A 13,588-nucleotide genomic window follows, 5' to 3' on the forward strand; every position below is an offset into this window, starting at 1 on the left:
GAATCTGCTATACCCAAATCTATTCCACCTCCCAAGTAGGCTAGGTTGGCTTCAACTAACTAAGAACACATCATTAAAATCCTTCTTTGATCACATCACTGAATAATTCATGAAGAATAGAAAAGAGTAACTTCTAAATCTTAAATTAGCATTGTCTATTTTTCATTACTTTTTCACTAAGATGATCCCAAATCCATTATAGAGAGGATCGGGTACTTATTAAAAAAATGACATAAAAGTTGTGAACAAACATCGCCAGAAAAGAAGGCAAAACATCAACCATGAAATAGAACATTGATTAAGCAATAGAGTAATAGCTCATAGAAAATATAGCAGGTCGATCTTCTTGGTTTTTATTTGGAACAATAACTCCTCTCTAGGTGCAGCTTACCCATAGGAACTGATCTGTGCTTCCTTTGCAATGATTGGTCTTCATCATCATCTTCCTTTAATGTGGTAACCACCACTCTTTGCGCCACTTCTCCATTTCTAGAAAGTTAGAAACATCTGAAACACATATGTATGATGACATTCCTACTCTTATTCAAATATTAGAATGTAGCTTAAAATATGTATATGAAATACTGCATTCTATGTATAATATTAAGCAAAGTATGTCATACCCATTAGCTGTATCTGACATAAGTTCACACAATATTTAAAACAAATATTTTGGAAATGTTCACAAGGCTCAAAGAGTAAGTTCAAACTATAAAAACTATACCAAATTTGAGACATTAATATGCCTCAATAGTGGGTGCCAAAAATGTATACTAAGATTGTGTCACACTCTAAAGCCTTCTATCCAAGTGATTCCATGAGATTGAAATGCTTGAATGTTGGCTTAGAGCTCCCTATCCATAGAGTGCAAGAAGTGTGTTTGAGCATGTAATGGGCTCTCACTTGAGCCTTAGAGACACATTTCTTGCTAGTAAACCATGCAATGGGAGGTTCTTTGAAATGAGCAAGAATTCAAGTGTCCACAATGAGTTTCTCAAATATGCAATGCAAATATGGATTAAACTAACACGAATATGCAAAATGCAACTATTGTAAACAAGAATGAGAGTGTTACAAGATCCAAACTAGTTACTATGTGAGCTAGATTATTGTAAAATGAGAGCTAAACTACATGAATCTAAATTAGAATGCCATGGATGATAGAAGGAGACAAGGAATTAGAAGTTCTCCACAAAGCTCTCAAGAATTCCAACAATAAAACTGCAGCATAACAATACTCAAGAGTGCGGATCCTTTGAGAAGGGGAGAGCTCTTTCTTTTAAAGATGTATAGACAGTGAAGATTGAGATCTATAGATGAAGGATCAAGGGTGCAAGTTGACTTGGCATGATCCATTTGCAAGAGGAAGTAAACCAATAAGAAAAGAGTTGACTTTGCATGTGAGACAAAAAAACCTTTTCTTTTAATTTTGAAATAGGAATAATGCTTTGCGTGTGCACATTAAGCGGGTTAGAAGAATGGGGTATTTTATTTAATTAAAAGGGGACATGTTCTTTTAATGAAATAATGGACTTCAAATAGTATAGTCAAACTATAGGTTATAATCAAATTGATTAATTTTTAGCAATTTGGTCTAGGAAAATGATTAATTAATTTAGCCAAAATGCTAAGAAGGGGGCTAATAGTCTAGATGACCATTTTTGGGTGATTACAAGAAGTACCTTCACTTTTCAGTCTATATTGTCCCTTATACTAGGGTTAACTTTAGATGAGTAAAACCTATAAAAGAAATGTCTGAATGAAACAATAATAAGTCTTACTAGAACATTCTAACCCAAACCTTAAGGATGTCTCCAAATATAGTTTCCTAACCCTTTATTACTCTATTTCATTCTTTGGAGTGCATCACCCAAGGTTTCTTCTTCTAAGGGACATTCGCTATCCAAGTCCTTATCCCATATGCATATGTTGACTCATTAGAATATTCTAGCCATTATATCAATTCTAGTCATTTTGGTCAGATGGAGATCAAATCTCACATATCGACATTATGGGGATTATATACATCTAGGTAGTATCATCCAAATAGGGAGTTTTGCTCATCTCTAATACTGATGCTAAAGATGTTTGAGATTTCTCTCTTCCCTTCATAAATGGCTCTCTTGATCTCCTCATAAAATATTAAATATTTTAATAACAATAATATCACATTCTCCATTTGATGATTCATGTGTAAATTTTAAATGAATTAGTGTATGTATGTCGATAAAGGGACTCTCTTGATCTCTTCATGAAATATTAAATATTTAATAAAAATAATATCATATTATTTAATTGTACATTTATAGGAAAGAATTAAATTGAATAATACCTTAATATCACCCTTGGTAAAAATGGTAAGAGAAAATAATGTATCGAGGGGGATTAATTCAATACGTATCTCCCATTTTGTCTTGACATACTAAGTGACTGGCTTGAGTGATTATTTTCTCCATGATCTTTTTTACTTATGAGCAAAACATTGTTGACCCTAAAGGCAATCTTAGTATTGTTAATTAGTGCAAAATACTTAAGTCATTTACAAGGCAAAGTTGGTTGGTCAACACTATGACTGAGCCACAATGAAGGCCGAGCCACGATGAAGGTCAAGCTACATAGGGCATAAGAATACAAGTTTGGTATGCATCGAGGTAGACATACTTGTCGAGCACGTCGACAGTTGCTGAACATTTTAGTTCTTGTCGAGTGCTAGACATGAGTTGAGCAATTTAGAGGATTGAATCAGTGTAAGTTGAGCATTGGGAGGGTATATGTGTTGAGTTATACAATTTGAGTATAAGAGTTTGGAATGACACAAAATCCTACGTAAATTGTTTTACTTAGTATGAATCATGTCTCTATGTTTGAGGAGCTAATCAAGGAGATTATTACGCTTGTGATTAAACATCATTAATCCCTATGTAATGTAATGGACCAATAAAAAAAAAGGTCAAATGGAAAAAGGGATGAATGTGGATTGTTGATTGTGATCTAGAAGTTTCTCTAGATGGCTATAAAAGAAGGGTTTTAGGCCAAAAAAATTTGGTGCGAGTTGAAGGTATGTGTGTATGCAAAGTTTGTAAGAGAGTCAACAAGTTTTGAAGTAAGGTGACCAAGTAGTATAGCAAGGAGATATTGAAAATTAGTCACATAGAGGTGATTATAGTTTGGATGAAGATTTGTTATCAACATCTTAGTGTGAAGGATCAAGATACTATTGCATTTTAACAAGTGTATCGAGTGAATCTCTCAATAGAGTGGTCCCAATAGGCCTATTGTAAATTTCTTAATTGAGTGCCAAATTAGTTGTGAAGTATAAATCCTTTAGTCAAGGAAGACTTAAAAATCTTGTAAGCTTTTAATAAAGAAAACCTCTCACAGGGTAGATCATCAGAAGTGATAAAATTGTAGCCCTAATAGGCACTTTATTGATGTAATAGTGAAGATTTTGTGGGTTTTATCCCCATTGTAGATTTACCTTTACCTTGGAGGGTTTTTGTGTTACCAAATCTTGTGTTATGCGTTGATTACATGTTTATGTGTTAAATCCATGCAAGTTGATGGTAGATATGATATTACTTGTTAAATACATGATGATGCATGATCAAGGATTAAGGTTGAGTTATACAGTGAATTATGTTTGTACATGATTTAAGTTTGAAGTGGTAAAAGTTTTTGGAAGATCCTGATTCACCCCCACCCCTCCTCTTAGTATCTTATTTTCCTATTAGATTCCCAAGAATTGGTATCAGAGCCCAGTTAGCTAATCAAGAAGTCTAACCACGTGAGAGTCAAAGATCTTGGAGATGGAAACGTACAAATTAGGAAAGGTGATTAAGAACCAGAAGCTAGATTTGCAAATTGCATTGGAACAAGTTAAGGCTACAAAGGAGGAACTGAAGAAATCCTTGAAAAGAAGGAAGGAGATGACAATCCAACAAAATGACACACAATACCTGGAAGAAAGCATTGAAGACATGTGTGATGAAGGTAAATATAGTGAAATTGATGCTGCAATAGTAGATCTATTAGAAAAGAACAACATCTTGAATGAAGAAGTAAGAGCACTAACGAGAGAACATGAAATACACTTAGTAAGGCTATATGAAATCATTGAACAAAAGAAAAAGGTTGAATAAGATAAGGTAATGATTGATGTAGACGAGAGGCAAAGGACTATAAGACTTGATGAAAGGATTAATAAAGTACAAAGTTAGACACACAATCAATTTGACATGGTTAACCAGTTATTAAGTGCCAATCATGAAATTGCAAAGAATGTGGAAGAGATTATAGATTTGAGATTAGAGAATAATCAACTAAAAAGTGAATTAAGAGCTGAAAAGAAAATTGTTGAAAGAATGAATAGATCTGGAGAGGTCAAGAAACAACTTGATGAATAGTTAAGAGCACAGAGAGGACCTCATGATACTACTAGATCAGGCTATACCAAGTTCATATCATCTACCAAGCAAGGAGAGTCATCAAAGCGTGGAGAAAAAAGGAATGCAAAACCAAAGAACAAGAACCCCACATGCTATCACTATGGAAAATCAAGCCATACAACAAATTTATGCATGAGCAAAATTGGTAAGTCCAATCCTAAGCCAAAATTTAATGGTTATTGTTTTAATTGCAACAAGCATGGACATCAAGCATATGAGTGTAGATCAAAGACCAGTAAGACACCAATTGCATCTAGATTTGAAGGTTATTGCTATGCATGTTAGAAGTATGGTCACAAGGTACAAGATTGTAGATCTAATGGAAAATACAGTTGGACAACCAAAGGTTAAGGCAATGTAAATAGGCAAGCAATGAAATAAATTGGGATTACAACACTTGGGTCACATGTCAATTATGTGGAAAGTATGGACATATTGCAATGAATTGTGCAAGGATACATATCAGAGGAAGATCAAGAAATTGGAAGAACTTTGGTCCAGTAAGTTTCACTACCAGAAGATTAGTTACCTAAGCAGAGAATGTAGGAACTGAGCACCATCACCTAATGTTGAAGAGAACAATAGAAAATAAAAGGTTAATGTTAAAGAAGTGAGAAGCTAGATGAATCAAACCTGAAAGAAGAAATGTGATGGAAGCAACAATGTAAATGATGAAGTTGTGATCCACCAATCCAAGGGATCAAGTGATTATGACACCACAAACTAAATCAAAAAGTATGTATGGAACTACATTTAAAATTGTTGAATCACACATCAGTTCCTGATATTGAAAGCATGAAAGTCCAAATTAGCATATGATTAGAGATATAAAGAGGGATTTGTAGTGTTAATTGAGTGAATGTTTGGATGTCGAGTTTAAAAGTTTATGATGGTCGAGTGTCAATATTGAAGAACTAAGAAGTGTTAAGTCACCTAGCAAAATTGTCAGTATAGACCAAGTTGTGGTATTGGCCGAGTTTAATTAGTCTCAAAGTGTTACTGCCGAGTGTTACTACATAGCATTAATGAGGCCCTAAAATCAAAATTTTTGACATATTTAGCAAATTTTGTCAATCATTTTGGTCACTTTTCATTTGAGTTTTCAAGAGCATATAGAGCTTGAGCAATTTCTGAGTGGATTTGTGCACGTTTATGAACATTTAATGCATGTCATTAACATAGTGAAAAGATTTGTGAGACTTGTATTGTGGTTGAGTAAAGTATAATTCTAAAAGATCAAACCCTAAGTAACCTAATGAGATCTATTTCATCTACAATAGAGAAGAATATTGAATCAAAGGTTGGTAGAGTTGAACTAGTAAGAAATGAAGTTGTTAATCAACCTCAGTTCAAAGCTTATCTAGAGATTGTGACAAAAGGAGATACATTAGGTGCCCTATCCTCAATCTTTCCAAGAGTCATCTTGATTCACAATGTGAGTTCTTGTTACATGTGTAAAATTGGTGAAGTAGGAGATTTCGAGTTAAGAAGTGCATATGAAAAGTTGTGCATTGATGATAAATTGAAGGAAGAACACAAACATATTGTTGAGAAAGGGTTAAATCATGCCCTAAATTTTCCTAGGATTTTCAAAATTTAATGGATTAAGATTGTTTTGAGCCACATTCATGACATGAAGATATGGTTGGAAAGTGGACCAATTGATATCACCAAGAAAATCATACACCAAGTCACTAAATACCCTATCATGGATAAGGTAAAGACAATATGTTGCTAGAGCAAGGATGTGATTGAGGCAAACACATTGGCAATATGGAATAAGCATGGGATGATTGTTTCCACCATTATTGATACTGAGATTGAGTTTTTAGTGTGGGTTATAGCTCATAAATTCTATCAGTCTTGCTGACTAGATAGTTTTCCTTATGTTGCAATTGATGTTGCATGGAAAATTGTGAAGAAATATCATAGCTATGAGCTTGTTGACCTACAATTGACACAGTTGGCTAAGAATTTGGAGAGCATCAAAAAAGAAAATAATTTTGTTTGTAAGTTTGGTTCACTACTTGTTCGCATATTCTTTTATGTAAAAAATTATTTTCCTACCATCGACAATATCACTTGGAATAAGAAGAAGCCAGTAACTTAGCAAATAAATGAGTTCATTAAGCAATTGGAAGACAATTTTGAGAAGGTTATGGATGGATATTTTGAAGAGCTTAAACTAAAGATGAAAAATAGGACAAGGATTCCCCAATCCCTTGTTGACAAATATTATGATGATGCTTGTTTTCTAGTTGCCACAGACAAGACATACCTTCAAGCAGGGATACCTAGAATTGAGACTATTACCCTATGATGTAAACATTGATGAAGCTACAACCATAATTACAAATTTTCTAGATGACCTATTGATAAGGATGCTAAGCCATTCAACATATATGAAATTACAAAAGTAAAGATAATAGTGTAGATCAATGCAACTAATATTGAGAAGAAAAGAAAAGGCACAATAGATAACTTTGAAAGGATATTTGGTGAAGGAGTCGAATATGAAGGACCATTATAGATCACCAAGGGAAAGGGTGAGGACATGTCTAGTGAAGAAGAGGAAGAGGGCAATGATGAAGAAGAAGTGGAAGAAAAAGGTAAAGAGATAGAGGTTGTTGAGGCTCATGCAAGCAAGATCACCAAGAAGGTCACCAAGCTAGTTCCTACAACACAGAGTAACAAGATAGAGGACAAGGATAACTATTGTGGGAGTGACCGAGCCCAAGAAAGAAGTAGCTAAAGCTACAAAGCTTGCTCAAAGAAAAATATTGATAAAGAGAAAGAATAACTCAATAGAGGAAGTATAGCCAAGCAAGCTTGCACATAAGCCAAGAAGAAAGGTTGTTATGCCTAAGGATGATGATGAAGATGATGAAGAGAAGATCAAATCAAAAGATACAAGCCAATTTAGAATTGTAGTGCACAAGCCACCCCATACTATAGATGAACTTTGTGAAAACATTAGGGGGAGTGCAAGAATGACATGTTTCAAATTTATCAAGTATGACACATTGGACACTATAGATAACACAAAGATTGAGGAGGCAGTGCTTGATATGATGGCAACATTTAAGTATATGACATTGGAGTTAGGTAACCTCATGCCTAATAAGAGATGACAATATGCCTTGAAGACTAAAAGGAAAATAAGAGAAGATACACTAGCAAATATTATACCTAAACTAAGCAACAAATAAATTTCAAAAGCCACGAGTGAGTATAACAAAAAAATTGTTCCTAAGAGGAGAGCATTTCTAATTTTGAAAAGAAAAATAGACAATGTGGTTGAAGAGAGAAAAATCATTTGGAAGAAAGTTTATGGGCTTATGGTTGATGATGAGAAAGGATGGGGGTGAGCAAGCTAAGCCTAAAAAGGTTGAATTTGATAATACATAAGACTTCAATGATGATACTATACAACAAGGTGGAGAATAGATTGAAACAATCACAATTAAAGATGAACCAGAGGAAAGTCTAGTCAAATATGTGACAAATGAAGATAATGTAAAGGCTGAACTAGAAAAGAAGTCCACGCTGACCAAGCTAGAAAGGAAGGATGAAGCTTCACAATCAAAGTCAACACATGAGACCTTGTTGGATCCAAACCCTATGATTGTACAAGTTAAAGATTATCCTAAGGTTGACACATAAGTGAGCTCAAAATAGGTAGACTCAGCACCTGTTATTTGTACGGTTCCTATTATTTTAATTAGTCCACTTGATAGTCAAGTATATGTAAATATTGGTGAACTTGAGCAATAGAGTCTTTTGACTAATAAAGGTGAGAATGCACACGAACCAAAACAAAAAAAATGATGTTGTTAAGGGCAATACCAATGTTAATAATGATGGTGAGAATAATGAGAAGAGCCTAAATGAAAGTGCATATTAACCTTCTATTGGTGAGAAACCACATACCTTAGGACCTATGAAGGAGGGAGAAAAGAAGGCAGGACAACAAAGTTCAATTAGTGAACTCAATTTTGATGATGAAAAGGAGAAGACAGATGAACTAGTGCAACAAGAGAGTAAACCTGAAGAGACCAAAAGAGATGAGGAGCCCGAGAAGGCTGAGAAGACTAAAGAGGAAATATAAAGGCCAAGTTTGGAAGTACAAACATGAGTTATACAACAAACTGTGTTGAGCTCTAATACACCAGACTCTAAAGGAAAGAGATTAAAGAAGAAGGTGAAGCAGTGTATTGAGCGCTAGCACACCAGACTCTAAAGGAAAGAGATTGAAGAAGAAGGTGAAGCAGTCACCACAAACCATAAAGAGTAGACCTATTACTCTTGATGAAGAGATTTTGATTCCAAATTGGGACACATCTAAGTTGAGTGTTGAACAAATGAGAACACTAAGTGACTTGCTAGATATAAAGGCCAAGCAAGAGGAGATGATAAAGGAGCATCAAAAAAGACAAGCATTATATGATATCAAAGATACATTTCTTGATACTGTTGTTATTGATGATTTGGAGGAGAATGCCCCTATAATTGAATAATTGACCAAGATAGTGAAGAAGCTTAATGACACTTATATAGACACACAAGAGAAATTCATGCAATGATTAAAAATAAAATTTGAGAATAAAGTATTAGAGAAGGTTGCTACTAAAATTGCTATCAAGGAGGTTGAGATTTCCACTTTGACTACTGATTTGGAGTCATTAGTTACTGTTGCCAATAAATTGTTTTCCAAACTATGCAATATTCTAGGATTTACAAAGGAAATAAGGGAGAAAATGGATAACATTGATGTCGATCTATTGAAGTGTGGATCATATCTAAACATGGATCCTAGTTCTAGTTCACTTTAATTTTTCAAAGATCAATTTTTTTGCAAGGTAAACAATCAAAGTTGTCACATGAGGAGTGTAATACTAGAAATGATGTTGCTTCTATACAAGCACTATTATTACCTCATTTGGAAGTAATGCAAAGACATTTATAGGCTGAAAAGGATCTCATGCAAAGTCAACAACTATCTATAGAAGATAACATGGTGAATCTCATAGCCAAACTAGAGATTGAAAGGCAAGTTCTTGAGACACTCAAGAATAATTGGGATAAAACTATGGATATTGTTCTGAGATTACACCACCAATTTTCAGAAGAATTTGGTATACTCCTCGTGCCATATTTGAGTGTCACTACTCAACATAAGTGATAAAAACAAGAGGGAAATATTTATATGCTAAGTATGAGTATAAAGAGGGAGATGTATGAGGATTTTATAAAGTAAATGTATATTATGACTATGAAGTACAAGGGGGAAATTGAGTAATAAGGAGAGAGTTTATTACTATGATGTTGAAAACAAAATATTTTGGAAAAGATTTTGAAAATGTAAGTTACAATGATATGATGACCAAACTATAGGTATGGAGTACACCATAAGTAGGGGAATTGACACTTTTTGAAGTTTTTGAGATGTCAAATTTTGAATATGATAAGTGTTTTTGCCACTAATACCAAAAGGAGAGATTTTTGACCCTAAAGGTAATCTTAGTATTGTTAATTAGTGCAAAACACTTAGTTATTTACAAGGCAAAGTTGGTCGGTTAACATTGCGACCAAGCCATAATGAAGGTTGAGCTACATAGAGCAGAAGTATATAAGTTTATTATGTGCCAAGGAAGACATAGTTATCGAGCACATCAACAATCATCAAACATTTTAGTTCTTGTCGAGTGCAACATATAAGCTAAGTAGTTTAGAGGATGAAATTAGTCTAAGCCGAGCACAGTTCATGCCAAGGGACATCATGAAGAAACAAGCATAGTTGAGCGTTAGGAAGGTCTATGTGCCGAGTTATACAGTTGAGTATATGAGTTTGGAATGACACAAAATCCTATGCAAACCATTTTTCCAAACATGAATCATGTTTCTATGTTCGAGGAGCTAATTACACTTGTGATTATGCATCATTAATCTCTATGTAGTGTGATGGACCAGTTAGAAAAATGGGAAGGTCAAATGACAAAAAGGATGAATGTGGATCATTGATTGTGATCTAGAAGGTTCCTTAGATGGCTATAAAAGAAAGGTTTCAAGCTAGAAATTGTTGTTGTGAGTTGAAGGTATGTGTGTATGCAAGGTTAAAGGAGAATCAACAAGTTGTGACGTAAGGCGATTGAGCAATGTAGTGAGTAGGTATTGTAGATAAGTCATAAAGAGGTGATTACAATTTGGATAGAGAAGATATGTTATTAGCATCTTACTACAAACTGAAGGATCAAGGTAATGTTACATTCTAACAAGTGTATCAGGCAAATCTCTTAACACAGTAGTCCTAATAGGCCTATTGTAAATCTCTTAATAGAGTACTACATTAGTTTTGAAGTTTAAATCCTTTAGTCAAGGTAGAAGTAATACCCTTGTAAGCTTTTAAAAGAGCAAATCCATGACAAGGTAGATCATTATAAGTGATCAAATTGTAGCCCTAACATGCACTTTATTGCTGCAGTAGTGAAGATTTTATGGGTGCTATCCCCACTATAGTTTTACCTTCACCTTGGAGGGTTTCTGCATTACCAAATATTGTGTTATGTATTCATTACATGTTTATGTGTTTAAATCATGAAAGTAGATGGTAGATCTGATATTACATGTTATTACATGATGGTGCATGATTAAGGTTGAGATGTGTTGTGAATTATGTTTGAACATGATTTAAGTTTGAAGTGGTAAAAGTTTTTGGAAGATCTTGATTCACCCCCCCTCTTAGCATCTAACATTCTCATTAGATTTTCAACAAAAATATCCATTTACCACTCTTTATTCATAATATAATGTATCCATAATTAATTGTCTCTCGACACTCCTCAAGCTCATACATTTGATAATAACTTGTTTCTCAATTGATGGCTAACTCATTGTCCTTCCATCTTAGATAATTCCTTTAAACATCAAATGCTCCATATGTGGCTCCCTTTGATTACCCTTTCATAAAAGTACTTGGCTTGTTCACCATTTTCAACTTAAGACTTAAATTCTCCCTTCTGCATGTTGTATAAAAAAAACCCTTTTTCAATGGCATCTTATCCACTTAAATACCCCTCCTTCCTCATGAGTTGCGACCATTATGGAGGGACATGTAACATTTTATTAATGTTGATCGATAGTATTTTGTTATTAATGTTGGTAACTGACATTATAGAGATTATATCCATCCAAGTAGTGTCAACCAAATGGGGAATTACACCCATCTCTGATATGGACACTAAATATGTTTGAGATCACTCTCTTCCTTTCATAAGAGACTCTCTTGATCTCTTCATGAAATATTAAATATTCTAATAAAATAATTTTGCATTCTCCATTAGAGTTTCATATGTGTAAATTTCAAATGAATTAGTCTTCATGTGTGTGTGTGTGTGTGCACGTGCACACGTGTGTGTGAAGGGAATCTCTTGATCTCTTCATGAAATATAAAATATTTTTAATAAAAATAATATCGTATTATCCATTTGAGGTTTCATATGTGTACATTCATAGGAAATAATTCAATTGAATTATACCTTTATAGAACCCTTGGTAAATAAGAGAAGAGAGTTTGTCCTACTAAGGGGGGTTAATTCAATATGCATCTCCCCTTTTGTCTTGATGTACTAAGTGCCCATCCTTGAGTGATTCTTTTCTCTGTGATCTTCTTGACTCGCGAGAAACAAATATTCATCTACCACTTTTGTAATATAATGTATCCATAATTAATTGTCTCCCAACACTCGTCAAGGTCAAATATTTGATAATAATTAGCCAATAGGATATTAATGTGGGATTGCCCTTGTATTTTTCATTGAGAAATTTTTTCTCATGCCGTGAAACCACTTTAAAAGCCACAAAACAACCTTTAGAAACCCGTAAAACCATATTGCGTTGGTCAAAAAATCTGTTAACGTTAAGAAAATGATATCTAACATTATATATATTTTATTTTATTTTAAAAACACTTCTTATCTGTTTTTAATGAGTAAAATAATTATTACTAATTATCTTTTTTATTAATCAGTTTTAAGATTAAAATAAACAATAACATTGTATAAAATAATAATAGAATGGATAATATTGATTGTATAAAACCTAATAATTATATTTTTAAGTAAAAAAAATTTATTTTTGATAAATTAATTTAATTGTTCTTTAAGCAACATTTAAAAAAAAATTATATATATATGTGTGTGTGTGTGTGTGTGTGTGTGTGTGTGTGTGTGTGTGTGTGTGTGTGTGTGTGTGTGCAATTATAACATTTAAAGTAAACAAAATTTAATAATATCTTCAAAACTTTAAGTAGTAAATTTAAGATTACTTATAGGCAAGAGCCTACAACACAACGATAAATTGTCAGCCTCTTAACTGGGAGGTCTTGGGTTCGATCTACGCAAACTTAACAAATAATAATAATTGATCACAACACATAATAATAATTAATCTTGGCTTCGACCTCTTACTGATCAAAAAAATTTAAGATTACTTTTTATTTTAAGAATTAAATAAATACTTTCTCTAAAAAAAATGACTATCTATTTAATTAATTAAAAAAAGCTTAATACACTAATATTAAAATTATTTTGTGAGAATCATATATGATTAGAGGAATATTTCGTTTGTTTATTTTCTCCCTTGATATGAAAGATACTAACAAAGATCTTGGCCAAGAAAGACGTTCCCTTTGCAGATTTCTAACTCTATAGGATGAGGAAGGACTAAGAAGCATAATGTACACATGAATAATGCTATATACCAAATTCATATAGAAATAAAGGCCAAAGCAACACAAATTTAACAAATTATAACAAGCGAAGGATGCAAAATGTACAAATAAGAACGTAAGCATACAAATATAAGGGAAAATCTTTGTAAAGATGTCATATTTGAGTATTTGTAAGAATGGAAAACCTCTCAAGTATGTAGAGAAATTGGGGTATGCCCCTTTTATTCTTTGTATAGTATAGGACCCTAGGTCCTAGGCAAGACTTAGAGGTTTTCTTTCTCCATTCTTTCGAACCAGTGTCCATTTGCACAGAGACTTTGTAATTTTGTTTAATATTATATTATAATCTATAGGGCTCGACCTTTTACTGATAAAAAAGAAGAAGTTAATTTTTTTTTAAATTAATAATTAAATA

This window comes from Cupressus sempervirens, chromosome 11 (genome assembly GCF_028749045.1).
Source record: "Cupressus sempervirens isolate cs-2001-9-10 chromosome 11, ASM2874904v1, whole genome shotgun sequence".
Classification (NCBI taxonomy): domain Eukaryota; kingdom Viridiplantae; phylum Streptophyta; class Pinopsida; order Cupressales; family Cupressaceae; genus Cupressus; species Cupressus sempervirens.